This window comes from Phymastichus coffea, unplaced genomic scaffold (assembly GCF_024137745.1).
Source record: "Phymastichus coffea isolate CEN01 unplaced genomic scaffold, Cenicafe_Pcof_1.1 PCOF00016, whole genome shotgun sequence".
NCBI classification, from domain to species: Eukaryota; Metazoa; Arthropoda; class Insecta; order Hymenoptera; family Eulophidae; genus Phymastichus; species Phymastichus coffea.
In genome coordinates this window covers 1809610-1817840 of record NW_026706827.1, presented here as the reverse complement: position 1 = coordinate 1817840, position 8231 = coordinate 1809610, and the positions used below count along the sequence as shown (strand labels likewise).

General features: G+C 36.0%; 1 pseudogene; it reads right to left on the bottom strand.

The window, feature by feature from the left end:
• Positions 1–3774: 3774 nt before the first annotated feature.
• On the bottom strand, positions 3775–7662 carry LOC131675109 (coatomer subunit delta-like; annotated as a pseudogene).
• Positions 7663–8231: the final 569 nt, after the last annotated feature.

The following is an 8231-nucleotide window of genomic DNA, read 5'->3' as shown; positions in this document are numbered from 1 at the left end:
ACAGATTCACAATATCTCATTCAATTATAAATCAATAATGAATATCAATATGCAAAGTTAATTTATTTATTAACATATGAAATATTAGAAAAATATAAATAATTTATATGTAAAATGAATAAGCATAGAACATGAGTAAGAATTGGTTTCATTAATAACAGCTAAATAACAACTGTTATTAATAAATAAACAATTAATAATTTATTTAAACAATAAACTATATATAGAACGATAATATTAAGTTAATACTTGATAATGACAATTTTACGATTTAGAAATCTTAGATAATTAATCTAATAATCGCATATTAAGATTAGAAGAAAACCGTTACAAATATGAAAAATTAGTCATAATTCAAATGTTATTAATTAATTTAAAAATTAATTTTGGAAAATATTTCCAAAATTAATTAACTATAAAGTTATATGAAATTTTAATAATTTTCTATTGTAAATAATGTAATATCACGTTAATTAACTTTATTAGTTAATAACTTCGACACTATTGGCGATAACTGTATATTGTATAAAATCAACAAATAACTAATTCTGTAAAATTTACATGTGTTATAAACTTAATATTAATGGTTATTTACTTGTAAATTAAGAAAAATCATTTCTCAAAATTCGCGAATGTCTCTCGAATTTTCGATGAAATCTCTCCTGCAATAATAAACGGGAAAATCTATGTATAAATAGGCCCACCTTTGCACAGGCTAGGATCATTCACTTCTAGCCTTGCAAAGTGAGCGCATGAGTCTGAATAAACTTGGATTAACACCTAAGTTCTTTCTCTCATTGTGATTTACTAAGCAAGACTAACCTTTCCTTATAATTTGAGCTCGACTTATAGAACATCTCGCGCTATAAGAAACTTGGGCCGGATTATATCCTATCAAAGAAAGACTTTAGCTCTGCTTATGGGACAATTCGCACCATAAGAAACTAGGGCATTGTCTGACTTTCCTTGATATATTGCAATTACTTATGTATATTTGATTTACTTATTTATTATATTTGATTCATTTATCTATTTTCTTGACAATTAGAGTAAAATCATCGGAAACAAATTCTTACTCATTAGCTAGATTACGAGACTTCGAATTATTTTTATTTATAAGTGATACGAACATCACATTATCCTCCGTGGTAGCCGTTTTCGGAGCACCTGGACGTGGCTCTTCAAAAATCGACATGCGACCACGTTGAAACTCGTTAAACCAATTTTTGACGGTCGCTATCGAAGGAGAAGAGTCACCGTACACAGCATCCAAGCGCTTTTTGATTTCGCTGCACGATTTCCCTTCCAATAACAAGAATCGAATCACCGACCGATACTGCTCTTTTTCCATTTTTCAAAAATCAACGGACACACTTGCTTTCACACGCTCTCAAAAATAAACTATAACTCCGATCCGGCTGAAATCTTGACGGTAACCATCGAGAAGGTTGTACTACGTGATAGAATATTTCTTTTGCGAGAGTGGCGCAATCGGGCGGTGAGGCTAAGTACTTATCGGACCACCCTCGTAATGTCCTGTTCCATTTTCAACAATCGGAGGAACATATCTAGCTATTCCACATAGAGAAAAGGTTTGACTCTGGATAGTTACTTTAATGGGAACTTGATCCAACGAGGAATAATTCTTGGCCTGATTAAACTCTTTGTTCTCAATAGCTTTCATTCTTAATTTATCGATGTACAAGCTTGTTAGTCTTTTGGTACTGTTTTCATCATCAGCGAAATCCATATCCACAAAATTATCTGAAACTTCTTTATCTGAATTTAATTTTTCTTCGATGACACTAACATCAAATTTGTAAATTTAAATCATTTTAATGAGATATGATAAAGCCTTTTGACAGTAATAATTATTTCGTTTGCTACCAGCAACTACAAATAGAGTCACTAAAAACTCGGCAAAGTTTTTCAAATTATCTATAGTTGTCATGAAACCCACACATCTTACAAATAGTTCTTTCATTTTAGGCCGATCGTTGCTATAACAAGAGGCCATTTTGCTACAGCACGGATTAAGTGTGCCACATCAGTGAGCAACTGAGCATTTAGTTTAACCTTATATTCTTGTTTGAATAATAGTGTCAGGCATTCATCATTATATTTTGAAAATTTCATATTATTGAACCCTAAACAAACACAATTTTGCATGGTTTTTCTCATGTCTGTTACAATACCATCAACTGGAATTTTAGCACCACTTTTTCTCCATTCCAAAAGCCAGTACGTCACGAAATTAGTATCATTTACCTCTGATAATACTTGTGCTAATGGTACAATAGTATTTTTTATGTGTTGATAAAACACTAAAAAAATATGATACTGCCTCCATTTGGTCTTCTTATTTTCAAGGCTATAGAACCTGTAGCATCCAGCGATATAGGATTTTCTAATTTTGTTTGAATGTCACTGTGGACACTTATTTGTTCAGGTGATCAATACATAAGAAAAAACTTATCAAAACCAATCCCTCTAATGTATTTATTAAATTCACAAACACCTTTTAATCTTTGAAGTGAGTCGAATACGCTTTCCCCTGATTTTAATCCTAACTTTTCATATTTTACCTTATGCCTAGATTTTTGTATAACTTCTTGGCTATAAAGAAATGGTAGCTCAGGATCTCCATGTTCCATTTCCCTATTAACTTCTTCTCGTTTCCATTGTCTTGATTTTTTAGATTCTAAATGTTTTTTACTTTATTTCTCTCTGGACCAGCCAAACGACTCTTTTTTGAATGGGATATTCCATGAGAATTCAATGTTTCTACACTGAAAGTAACAGATTTTCCATCGACAGGTTCATCATGTACTCTCTTTAAAACTGGAAAGTATTGTGAAAAAGTCTAACAACAGAACTAGTTTGAGGAATTTAAATAAATTTACAAAAGTTTCGACGACGTCAATTAAAATGTAATTATTGTATTATTATTATTATTAGATTAAAATTATTATTAGATTAAAATGATCATCTTGCCTTAATGATTTTCACCGTCTAAAAATATGGTTTCTTTTAATCAGAGGATCATACCACCGAACTACTTTTCGAAAGATATAAAAAATATCATATTAAAAACTACATCGATTGAACACACTCACGTTACTTGCTTAAGCGAAAAAGAGATCTTTGGTCTGGAGTTGTTTTTAATAAAATCTCCCAAGTCAAATATGTTTATTGCTTTTTTGAATAAAAGAATATGTTCCTTTTTATGAAATTACTTTGCAAACATGATTGAATAATGAAATAACTGTTAGTTACAAAAATTTGAAATGTAATCCTAACAGCAGTAAACAATCCTCTAATCAAACCTTCCAAGGCAGCCAAGTAAGCTGAATTGATTGCTCTGATAGCTTACCTAAACTTAGCTTATTTGTAACTTAAATTGTGAAAAGATATCATGTCTAAGAAATAAATCTTCTTATCATAAACTATAGTACTGTTTATTACTTAATGACCTTATTCATGATTTGATATACTCCTTATCTTTATTAGTAAAATTATTTTGATACACCATTCTAGCGATGAAGAGGCTTAACAAAATTGAGAATTACACCCCATCAGCAATTTATATAATTTTCTGAACTGCTTCTTTGCTATAATAACGACCGTCCCCGCCAACAACTAAGGTACTTCCAATTAAAGAGCTGTCAGTGGCTTCGAGTATTGATTTAATAAAGTTTTCCGTATAGTGTTCCTGCTGGAAAACCTTAACTGCTTTTCTAAGGCCCGAAGTACCGGGTTTTTAACCTTGAAACGTTACAGCGTTTTTGAAGTGAATGAAACCCGTAATGGGAAAAATTCTGATGGCCATGAATTTGGAACGAAAAATTCCATTGCTCCAGATTTTGAAGATGCATCAGTTATTGGCAATGACCAAAATAATGTTTTTTTTCTTGCTTCGTGAGAATATTTCCTATTACATTCATTTACTAGTGGATTGCTACCCATAGGCAAAGGAATGTTTATTTGAACATCATTCAAATCTACATTTTTATGTTCCAATTCATATTCAATATTCACGTCACAACCTCCTTTGCCATTTTAGAAGACCAACAATTTACTGGTATATAAGTGAAATTCAATTAAATTAGTAAAAATATTTGAAAAAGATACAGAAATAAATTTTATACATACTTGAGATGGCTAAAACGATCGCTTCTTCAGATTGCAAACGCCATTTCAATACACCAACATCGGTATGTAAAGGAAATGGCTTTGATGGAACTTGTAAATCAATTTGACACTTTGTCTTGAACAGTTATTTATCTACATTTGGATGAGTCTGTAGTTTGTGGCGGGGGATTTCGGGGGCCTTAACCGCGCTACTGAAGCTCTTCCGCCACAAGACCTGTTTGACTCCTTATTCCCGATTATTTAGGGCGCCAGACCGCCGTTTGAATAAGGCGATCGTCGGGGATAGGGCCAAATGAGGTCGCATATTTCGTTCTGCTTTTACAGCGACTGCGCAAGGTGGGCAAACGGGTGAGTACTCGCGATCTCCTTTGCTCCAGGCCTCGGTGTCCAACAAGTCGTTTCCTATTCGTTTCCTCGCTTATGATATGCCGGCAGCTCAGATGATGACTCCTTATTTCAGGTCGAAAGTCCGTTCGAATTCGCGCGTATGTTACCTATCTTGGAGTCCGAAAATATAGCGAATCAGCGTTACCCGATTATAACCGCTCGCGGCTGAAAATCATCAGCATGCAAATAAGACAGGGTAACAAAAGTAAATTTTATATAAAGAACAATTAATCACTTTTATTGACTTATTTATTAAATCAGAAGAAAATGGTCGGATTGATTAGAGTCAATATGACTCTGCCTAATTATGAAATAGCAAGGACACGAAATAATCGAAATACTAATTCTTCCGGTCGGTCTTTGATTGACAAAAATGGTGGAATGGTCAGCGCAAATAATTAAATCACGAATCTTAATTCAGCTATTTCCAATATTCGCAATAAATTACTATACGGGCGAAAGGTCAGCGCGAATAAGTAAATCGCGAATCTTAAGTCGTCTACTTTCAATATTCGCAATAGATTGTTAATTTGGCGAAAGGTCAGCGCGAATATCTTAAATCACAAGTTTTCTTTGTCTGATTCTAACACTCACGTTCGATTCTGATAAATGGCGGACAGGTCAGCGCGATTAATAGGATCAATGACTTTATTCGTCTAATTCTACATTCGCAATAAATACTATATCGGCGAAAGGTCAGCGCGAATAAATTAATCACTGCTTTTAATCCGTATGATCCTAACACTCACGTTCGATTCGACGAAATGGCGGAAAGGTCAGCGCGATTCAATAGGCACCGGCATCGACGGATCCACGCGTCGCGACGACCTACTGCACCGAAAAATCCACTCCCGCACTCTACGATTAATACTAATGAGTGTCACTTTGCCTACTTACGGTTTTCCTTGCTGAGATTCAGCAAACGAAATTAGCGTGAAAAGAAGGTCTAACGCAATTAATCCTGCGTGACGAGAATATCTAGTGCAAACACTCCTTCTGGCTAGAAGAACAGCCGCAAAATGGACGAGAGTCGGCTTTTCGCGGTCAAAGATCGCTTTTCTTTTCCTCTTTCCGAGAAGAAATGTTATTATTGGTCGGTATGCTAATTCGGATATCGGTAGCGCCCTCCGAATATTTTATCATTGGTCCGTATGTAAATTAGAAGGATACAGCGCCCTCCTTAACTCTCCTACTTTTGTCGTTATTTACCCTCTCTCACCCCCCACTAAGATAGCTATCATTAATTGATGGGAAAGATCTACCCCTACTCTTATCTATCTTTCTATCCGGACAGAAATCAAATTTTATTCTAATTCGCTTGTTGGTCGTGACGTCACCAGCGAATTTCGTCAGAGTTTCGAATTCTGTCAGTTAATTTATTGATTAAATTTAACGGGGTATTTGTCGCTCGCTATTATAATAGGAGGTGTGTCGGTCGCATGCGAATTTATATAAATTCGGTATTTCTTTCATGTTCATTTTCTAATTATAATTTTAATTTTAATTCGCTGTGAATACATATATAATGTACGTCGTTTCAATTGTAGCCCCCCATCTTCGCATACATATAATTCTATTCATCATTTCATATAATCTGTCTCGCTCGCTCTTATTTAGTCTATTTCGCTCGCTCTGTCTCGCTCGCTCGCTATCAGTCTGTCTCGCTCGCTCACTCTCAATCTGTCTCGCTCGCTCTGTTTAGTCTATTTCGCTCTCTCTGTCTCGCTCGCTCTGTTTAGTCTATTTCGCTCTCTCTGTCTCGCTCGCTCTGTCTCAGTCTGTCTCGCTCGCTCTCAGTGGATCTCGCTCGCTTATGCTCAGTTCACCTCGGCGCTTCAAAATGGCCGCTCGTCTCTCGCGTGTACGCCTAGTGTTCCCGTAACGGTCGTTGGAGCGCCTCCCGGGGCGCTCCCACGTCGGTTAAGTGACGTGTTCCCGGGTGTTTGTGTGTGGTCACCGTTGTGATTGTGTGTGGCGCTCAGGATGTCGCCGGTGGTGTTCGACAGCCCGACCCAGCTGATTGCCGGCTGCCACTTCATCGGCGATATTCTGCTCGCCCCAGGGGTGTCAGTGTTCCGTGAGTGTTGGTGTTGGTGCTTGGGAGTGTAAGGGATCTGCATGTGTCATCAACATGCATTTCCGCTACATTTCCCAGTGAAGTTTCCCGTTTTTCTTTTGCCGGTCGGCAACACGTGGTCGTGAGTGAGTGGTGCGTGCGCTCTCTTATTTTGTGGTGCGCTCCTTTTTTTTTCTTTTGAGTGTCCGTCGGATCGCGTTCGTTGCTTATTTCGTCAATATCTCCGGTTGTGGTATTCGGGCATGAAAAGGGTTAATTGTTTATTTTAGTGCGCGTTTATTTATTTTTTATGCGACTGGTTACGGGGCAGCAAGGGACGAAAATGGCTTTCCTGAGGTATTGCAAATAATGCAACGCTCGGGAAAGGCCTTGTAATGTACCGCATTACAAGTTGCACTCCTCTATTATCTTTATTATCTAACTAAACGCGAATTTTTATTATCTTTATTATCTAACTGAACGCGAAAACAAAACCCACTTTTCGTCCAATATGTTAAATGTCACCAAACCATATAATTCGAAATTTTGCACACCACCATCACGACTAACTCGAACATTAAGTTTTTCTTCTTGTTTGAGGTGAACTCTGGATATTAAAATTGTAATTTTAATAATGTAAAAAACATAAATTAAATGAATATTGCAGTAGTAACGGTTCTGTTGATACACTATCTACAGTATTTGATACAATATTAGTAGAAGTGTTTGAATGAGATGTAACAAAATTTTCTCCCTCTTCTTTCAAGTGATCAACAAACGAATCAAGATCTATAGTTTTACCTCCTAATTTCATTGCACTTGAACTAAGTGAACTTGGTTTTCTACAAAATACAAAGTAATATTTGTGTACGTAATAGAAATATAATGCCTTTAAATAAGAAAAAATACACATAGAAAGAAGACTAACTGCATTGGTGCGTAAGCTTAGCAGGTTCAGGAATGTAATTTTCATTATCACCAACATTTGGCGTTGAAGCAAGGTTACTCCCACTTCCGTAACCTCCACCCAAAATAATTATGTTATTACTGTCAAAAGGCTTTATCATATCTCATTAAAATGATTTAAACTTACAAATTTGATGCTAGTGTCATCTAAGAAAAATTAAATTCAGATAAAGAAGTTTCAGATAATTTTGTGGATATGGATTTTGCTGATGATGAAAACAGTACCAAAAGACTAACAAGCTTGTACATCGATAAATTAAGAATGAAAGCTATTGTGAACATATATGACAGTAATAACTCCTCTGATTTTTACATTCAAAATAATGATTACTATTCACTTGACTTTGTTCAAAGATTGTCTACTTTATGTGCTGAATTTCCATGTTGGGCGAAGGTAATGAATAAACACATTAACAACTCGGTAGACGTGGCTCCTTCCGCAAGATCAGAGGCATTTTTTAGTCATTATAAATTTATAAATTCTACTTGCACAAGAGTAGATATAGTATTTTGTGACGGAGAATTTCGGCTCGCCGACTTCTCCTTTGTCTCTCTCTCGTCCGTTCGCTACACCCGGGCTGAGAGTGTGTTGGTATACACTCTCATGCCTGGTTTTTCTTTGTTTGAGGTGCGGCGAACGGGCATTGGCGGAGCTGGAGGCGGCCGACGA